Raw genomic sequence first — 8,684 nt, 5'->3', positions numbered from 1 at the left:
TATGTGGAGTAACGTTGTACGACAAATTTTTTTCGGTTTTTTAATTCTTGTCATCTCTGTTTTAATTTAAATAAAAACATCCTTATTGCAATATGACAGAGCATACTTTTGTAAACATCACATACAGAAAAAACATTACATATATCTTTTGGGTCCCATTAAACCTCGAAAGCGATATTTATGATATTTATTTCTCAAAACATTAAATTCTAAATTTTCTTAATATACTATATCAAAAAATATTGTTGTTACAATTAAATAACATATTTAAGGGGACATTCACCTCGATGAAACATTCGTCGTGTTTCTAATAATGTCGATAACAGGATTATAATAAATAGTTCTATTGAACCTATATTCGTTAGGAATGGGAATTCGACTCGAGTCGACGCATATATATTCATGTTATTACTTTTAGTAAACTATATATATAATGCGTTTAATACCTACGGCGTTCCGGATATGTAGAAAAAATTATCACGGGCCCTCACGTTATAATAATTTTAAATTATAAATAATATATTAAATGATTTAAATAAGTAATTTATAACTTTTTGAAGTAGTGTAATATTTTGGGTGTATAATTAAAGTGTCGTTGTATATTTAAAATGAAATAAATTAATAAGATTTAGTTGCGTATAAAAGCTAATCGAAACGCCACTCAGTATAGCATTTCAACTAAAACGTGTAAATGTAAAATATTAATAATTTACTGTCGTAATATTTTTATTAAATGTGAAACATAAACTTCGTTGGTGGTTTTGAGGGTTTTTGTGCTAGCTTCATTTTCTCAAGTAAACTGGGTATATCATTTAGATATATGGTATAATATGTATATAATCATATATATATGATACGTATTGCATGAAGGGTATTAGTTATTAAAGATTATTTTGCTTCCAATTTTTCATTAATTAGATATACCTCTACTGACCGGAAAACATATAGATTTTTAATATATATATTTAGAGAAATAGTCAAGAAAGTTACAGATTCATAAATATTAGTGTGCTCATGTTTTTGTTTGTAAATTCATATTTATTAATAAAAACTAATGCGATAAAAACATATTGTCAAAAGGCTGTATTTCAGCTAATCCTAAATAATATATATATATATATATAAACAAAGTGAGTGTACATATTCATTATAATAGGACAAACAAAACACGGGGAAAACTAACTTCCATAACAGTTTTGTTTCGCACAAATTCTTTCCCTTATTTCCCCATAAGAAGAAATAAAACTTTATTTCTTCTTATTAATGATAATACTTTATTTCGCCGCGTTTAGATGTTTTTGTTTGACTGCGTGGATCTTAACCGATGATCGCGGGTTCAAAATCTAGGCAAGCATCACTGACTTTTCTTAGCTAAATTTATGTTTATAATTCGTCTCGTGCTCGGTGGTGAAGGAAAACATCTTAAGGAAACTTGCTTGTGTCTGATTTAACTGAAATTCTGCCAGCAATTTACATTGGAGCAGAGTAGTGGAAAAAGCTCTAAGCCTTCTCCTCAAAAGGAGAGGGAGTGCCTTAGGTAGTGGGACTTCCAGGTTGTTACATTACTTCTTCTTACAAGTGTGGCTAGTACTTTATATTTAAAAAAACTTTCTTATTCTAAGACTAATACAGTCAAGAATATTAATAATATTGTTTTAAAATATATTTCTTTATTCTTGTGCGTAAGAGTAATGTACTCGTATATGTAAAATTTCCTTTGTTTTTTTTTATTTATAAAAATAAGCATTGACTATAAAAAAAATATAAATACATTTTTAAATTATCACGATTTCTCAAAGTACATTTAAATATTTCTTTTAATTAGTAAAGGTCTTCAGCCAGTTGCAATAAGCCAACTTGTCTTTTCTTGTTTATTTTTCTTATATCGGATCGCATCGATTTAATTGGTAATACTAAAATAATGCGTTAAAATAACCTTGTTTGGTTAAGTAACACTGTAATGTTTATTTTAGTTTCAAGAGATAAAGATAGCGGTATTGGAAAAAGATGCAGTATTCGTGCTGCTTTCCATTCTTCGAAGACAACGGGAGGGACAGGAATTGCGAGATCGGATTTAAAGTCGATTTTTTTTTCTTCATAATCTGTAGGTTCGTTGACCGTGCCGCCGGACGAGCTCGATCGGTTTACTGCCTACATACTGACAACAACATGATATATACTTCGCCTTTTAGCAATAAATACCGCCGAATAATCCGCCTCGCTGCTTTATTTTTAACATCGAAATAATTATGTACAAAACAGGGTCAGGTGTCACGGTATCAAGCCCTGAATAGGAGTTAGCGACGTATTTCCTTTGTTCAAATAAAGCATGGATTATTGTTCCCTATCATTCCTAAAAGAAACTTTTAGCATAACCATCGATCAGGTTTATCTTAATGTATAAAGATCCTATATATATAGGATGTTTTGATAAGTCAGATTTTTGATAATTTGTAAATTAACACGAATAAAAAATTAAGTCAAGGACCGTTTCAGTGTTATTAAAAATATTCGATACAATTTTACTGGTGGTAGGGCTTTGTGCAAGCTCGTCTGGGTAGGTACCACCCACTCATCAGATATTCTACCGCAATACAGCAATACTTGATATTGTTGTGTTCCGGTTTGAAGGGTGAGTGAGCCAGTGTAATTACAGGCACAAGGGACATAAAATCTTAGTTCCCAAGGTTGGTGGCGCATTGGATATGTAAGCGATGGTTGACATTTCTTACAATGCCAATGTCTAAGAGCGTTGGTGACCACTTACCATCAGGTGGCCCATATGCTAGTCCGCCTTCCTATTCTATAAAAAAAAAAAAAATTCTCTTTAAATTTCAATTCATGTAAGTCTCTGAGTAGAATCTTGTTTGCCCAGCTGTGCTCAGCAATGAAGTAAAATATCGTTTGGAAACCTGCATGTGTCGAATGAAAATCTCTCACTTGTGTATCCACCAACCTACATTTGAGCGGCATGGTGAAATAAGCTTTAAGCTTTCTACTCACATGGGAGAGCCGAGCCCTCAGAAGACCTGCAGCAAAAATGTAATTTAAATTGTTATCCTCAGACTTGATATTAAAAAGATTATTCGTTTGTACTTTACTATTCCTACATATAGCTCTCCGCAACAAAATTCCTCACCGTCGTCTCAAAATTACTAATATTATTATTATATAATTCCAATTATTAGTATATATAAATATTCAATATGTTGTATATTTTGTAACCGTAGCCGATGGAATATAGTCGAGCTTATTTGGTGAACGCTCGCAAAATTCTAACTGATACTAAAAAAGTGGAAAAATTGTAGATCTTAAAAATATGTCTAGAAACGTTCTCCACTACAACTAACTACAGCATCTTTAACAGGTTTTATATAAAATGAACAACAAAAAGTCAATAGTAATTTTATCTGCAATTATTTGTCACACAGTATTTATTATTGTTTATAAAAAAAGTTGCATAGTATTAGTAATATTCATATAACTTTGCAATTTGGACAAATATTTGTGTAGCGTGGCAAGATGTATTAGCATTAATCTGATTGGGAACGTTCGTGCCCGGATAAATTGCTGAGTGCGATATTCATGCCATTATAATAGGTATTTTAAAAACAATGTTACGGGATAAAGTCTAAATGGCTACCTCTCGAATTGAGGTTGGGTAGCTATTATAATTACAACAATTACATTAAACGCAATGGCTTTTATCTGGAAATCTTAGGTCATTTATACAATACGCTACTTAAACTGAATCATTTCTTCGCTGCGTAACACGCTATTATTAAAAAATAAATTTTGTTTATGTTAATAAATTAAAGTAATTAAATTAACAATAAAAACTAACAATTTTTTTGTTAATTTAACTACTCCCAATATTAATTAATTTATCAGTAATTTTATAAAGTCATTTCAATCATACGAATGCGATTAAAACTTGTTTTATTGAAAATGTAAAAAAAACTTAACGACTAACTTAGAAGTCGATTGGATCCTTGTTATCAAAAACTGGAATACGAGGTATAATTTTTTTTTTTTATCTGTGACTCATTGTAACCAAAAATTTAAATAACATGTATACATTTACGAGTATATGAATACAGTTTTAGTAATAGTAGATTAAATATAAATTTACTATCATAACGGATTGTTTATTATTAAATTATTGAATAAATTATTATAAATTTATAATATTCATAAATTTATTATTTTGTTATACATATTTCTTACAATTAATAAAATGAATATTTATAAGTAAATTTTTACATAATATTTGTTCTTTATTGGATAACAATTAATAAATTACCCTACAGTACGTAATTTATCTATGATTTTAGTTCAAAAACGGTTATTACATTTACGCTAGTAGCGTTGTAATCATATCTTAGTGGGTTTAACATTTGGCTTAAAATTAAGACTCGGTTGGCCGCACTACCAAGGATCCATATTGTATGAAACTTTATTTACCCGCATTGCCAAAGATACGCCGGCTAATTCAGAAATGCAAAAGATTATAACATAAAAAAAAACGCAATCATTAAAAAAGGGCTTGCATTTAAAGGTGTGATAAAATGCGACAACTTTATTTATTATTGATGATTATTGATAAAATAATATGAATATGAGTAATATTGAGGATTATCCAATCATCAGCGTGGGCTTTTTCATTTGGGGACAATTTGGGTGTATGCGTGTAATTAAGCTGTCAGATTAAAATTGTGGTATTTGCATACACATTGCTCAAGTTGCAAGTGATTGTAAACCCTTAAAGTTAAATTATAATTAAGAGAAAGGTCAAAGTTAATAATATTTAATGTATTTAATAAAGGAGTTGATATAATATAAATATTATTGTATTATACTAGGCTAAGCTAAGACATATTTATTATATGTAGTTTTACTTATATTTTATTTGAGTTAATTAGAAAAATATGTAAATAAAATATACCCTCAGTTTGAATCATATTATAAGTTGATACAGAATTTTTGAATAACGTTCGATCGAGTCACGGATTCTAATATTGTCATTTAAGTTATTTATGTTGTTTGGTAGGAATCTTAATGATTCAATAATGTTCATTTAAGATATTTAAGAAACCATTCATTACTTGTGGAAGGTATGACTTTAACGAAACAATGGCCTAGAAGTAACAGCCTGTTAATGTCACACTGCTGGGCTAAAGCCTCCTCTCCTTTTTGAGGAGAAGGTTTGGAGCTTATTCCACCACGCTGTTTCAATGCGGGTTGAAACAATGGTCTAGTAACTAAGGAATAGATATGACCGAAGATCGCTCTTTTAAACCTCAGAAGCACTACGGAGTATTTCATATATTTATGGTTCATAATTCATCTCGTATTAGGTAAGGAAATACATGCACCTGCGTGTAGAAAAGAAAGAAGTTAGGACGCTTACCAGCCAATAGTGAAGATGAATAAGCTAATATTAATAAAATAAGCTAATACCTTTGTCTATCTGTTGAGGGAATCATTTAGTGTTTGTATTTTATGCTAATGTTAGATAAATTTATGTTGGCATTTAATTGATTGCCCCAGAGTAGACAGCCTGTGTAAAAGTGCTTGAAAGTAACATGATTTATTGTGTTGCTATTGTAAAAATTATTTTCTTAATTGTTTTTAACTGGACCAAGAAAACAGCCACAGATGATTTAGCAAATGATACGCGATTCATAAATGATTCACTATATATTAAAAATAAAAATATACTTTACCATGCACCTTTATCATGTAAGATCTTAGAAGAACTTTTAAATCGAAATCTATATTTTAAAGTAAAGTTATTATCGGTTTCGAATGTAGATTCTACCGACCAAAATCTGTGAGAAAGTTAGTATTTATTCTTTTTCATCAATCATATTACATGTATTAATTATATAAAATTAAATTTATACTGTACATACAGGATACGGATTGAAAATTAATGATTAAAAACCCTACGCTTTTTATCATCGTTATTTTTCTAAGACTAAAAATGTTGTTATTACTGAAATACCATAAGTCCGCTTTTAGTGATTTATTTAAGTTATAAACAGTAATACTTGCGTTTGCCTTCTGGTTTAAAAGGTCCAAGGATCCAATGTAATTACAGGCACAACGTACATAATATTTTAGTTACCAAGGCTGGTAACGCATTGGCGATGTAAGGAATGGTTAATATATCTTACATCGCTAATGTATATGGTGACCACTCACCATCCGCCTACCCATGAAATAAAAAAAGCTGTTCAATTATTGCTTATTTTAGATTACAAGTTTTCCAAGAATGTATTATTATTTTAGAAAAATCTACTACATTTAGCTATAACAAAATTATCACAGTAACTCAATGTGCTAAAAATGATCTAATTAATTAGCAACGAACTGTCTACTCGGAGTATACTGTGTATTACTAAGTTAACGTGTATTTCTGATACTATATTCTTAATATTTACATGTTAATTGTGTCAATTTGAGAATATGTATGATTTTATAACAATTTACATCCGCGTTATGAAGAGATATAAATATATAATATGCACATTTCTCGTATTATCAAATATATGAAGTTGGACTTTTGTTGAATTTATTTATTTAAAATTTTAGTTAAATATACTACGAATAAGCTCCAAACCTTCTCCTCAAAAAGAGGAGAGGAGGCCTTTAGCCCAGCCGTGGGACCTTCACAGGTTGTTACGGTATACTACGAAAGTGGTCAAGAGACAAACATTGTGCGACCTTTTTCTATGGAAATATCTGATATTATTCTTTATCTGTAAAATTATTTAGGGATTCATTATATAGATGTTTATTTTTTTTGTTTAAATAATTACTAATCAGATTTATATAGAACTTTTACATTATGATAGGCCTTATAATATGTTTACATGTTGTTTATTTTTTTTTTTTAGGTATAGCTTATTGTGTTAGCATAGTCAGAGAGAAAAATTGTCGGTCCGGGCATATTTCGTTAGTTATATAAGCTCAAACGGCAGTTTTAAAGATATTTCAAATATCATTACGAATTAATTGAAAAATATTTCATTAAATGCGCGAAATGAAGATGTTTTATAATAATTGTTTATATATCTTATTGGACACGATAAGATATTATTATTTTGTTATTAAGTTTGAATTTATTTGTAATTTTTGTCAACGATATTTTTTTATCTAATTTTATTTCCACAAATCTTAGTTACATCCAAGAAAAGGTGCTATGGCGTAAATAAAACAGAAAATAAATATATTGCATAATTTTGGGAAACTGTTCCAATGTTCTTAATTTTCCCATTTATCATCAAGGCATTATCGGTATATTTTATTCAATCAGTACATGTAGGATAAGATGACACGTACCGCGAGATTGATGGCGTTCACAATTGTTTATATTGAAATCAAGTGACACTGTTAAAGGACGCGTTCCGAAAAACGTAATCAGTCAACTTTCTTTTTTCATCAGGCGAATCTTGCTTCGATCGCGTAAACTGAATTTTGAATTCTATAAAAAGCAAAGTATCTCTGCAAGTATATCTTTAATCTGTAACGAATATTATTACAGCATATTTTTACACTGTACGAAATTTATAAGACACAAGATTGTTTTAATAACTATGTTTAATTATAATTTAAATATTATATTTTATTAAAAAGCAAAAGGTATTTAATAAGTTAACGCTTAAGTTATATAGCACTTTTTCTCGGAACCTACCACATTCCGATTCGTGGAAGCTTCATAACCTACTGACAGATAAATTGTCGATTCGAAATCGCGTGTAAAAGATTCATTGTATAAATCAATGAATAATGGATGGTATTATTGAATATGTCACCCGTTCGAGTCTGTTTTGTAAGTATAAGTACAGCCACTGAGATGAAGACATGAAGCTTAGAATTTTCTTCCATTACATGCAGGTTTCCGTTCGATGTTTACTTTCAACGCCAACCACAAATTATAAACATAAATTAAGTACATGAGTCTGCAATTTCCAGTTAAAATTCACGTGTTCCAATCACTGGACCGTTTATATTTAGCATCTGTATAACATTGTTCGAGGATTCAGCTGTTTCTTAAATTAATAATGCATTTCTTTCTTTGCAATAAAGTCGTTATCTTATTTGTTTTTGTTAATTCACTGGTTCATTCATTTTTCCTATTGGAAAAATTAATAACGCTTATACTGCTTGGCAAACTGACCTGTAACTAATGCGTTGGAGGACTGTACTCCCTATTTATTTTAAATATACTTTTATAAATTGATTTACTATAATTAATTAAGGAGCTACGTTTTTTTTGTTGCACGAGAAATCTTCAATAAAATACTCGGCCGGCTCCCTTAGGATAAACCGAGTTACGTATCCACTCAAACTCGGTTTCTTCTATTTTCTAAACTCATTCTTCTATATCGAAGAATCGATGGCCGCGAGATCATTTTAGTGCCCCTACCATGATATTTTCCAACTGAGGCTTAGAGATAATCTCGTTTCCCGCTTACTAGCTACCCAACTTTACATGGTACGTATAATATTATACCCACAGACAGTTTAAAACTGAAGATGTCAATAGACGTTACAGTAAAATCAGTCAACACGATAACATGCAAATACAAGCAAAATGTTTTATGCGATTTGTTATTGTTTTTGCTATCGTTGACTCCGAAGATTAATTTTGCGTCTACATCGACATAATAAGATTT

Source organism: Nymphalis io, chromosome 5 (genome assembly GCF_905147045.1).
Source record: "Nymphalis io chromosome 5, ilAglIoxx1.1, whole genome shotgun sequence".
In the NCBI taxonomy this organism is placed as follows: Eukaryota; Metazoa; Arthropoda; class Insecta; order Lepidoptera; family Nymphalidae; genus Nymphalis; species Nymphalis io.
Note: the sequence above shows the minus strand (reverse complement) of the source record.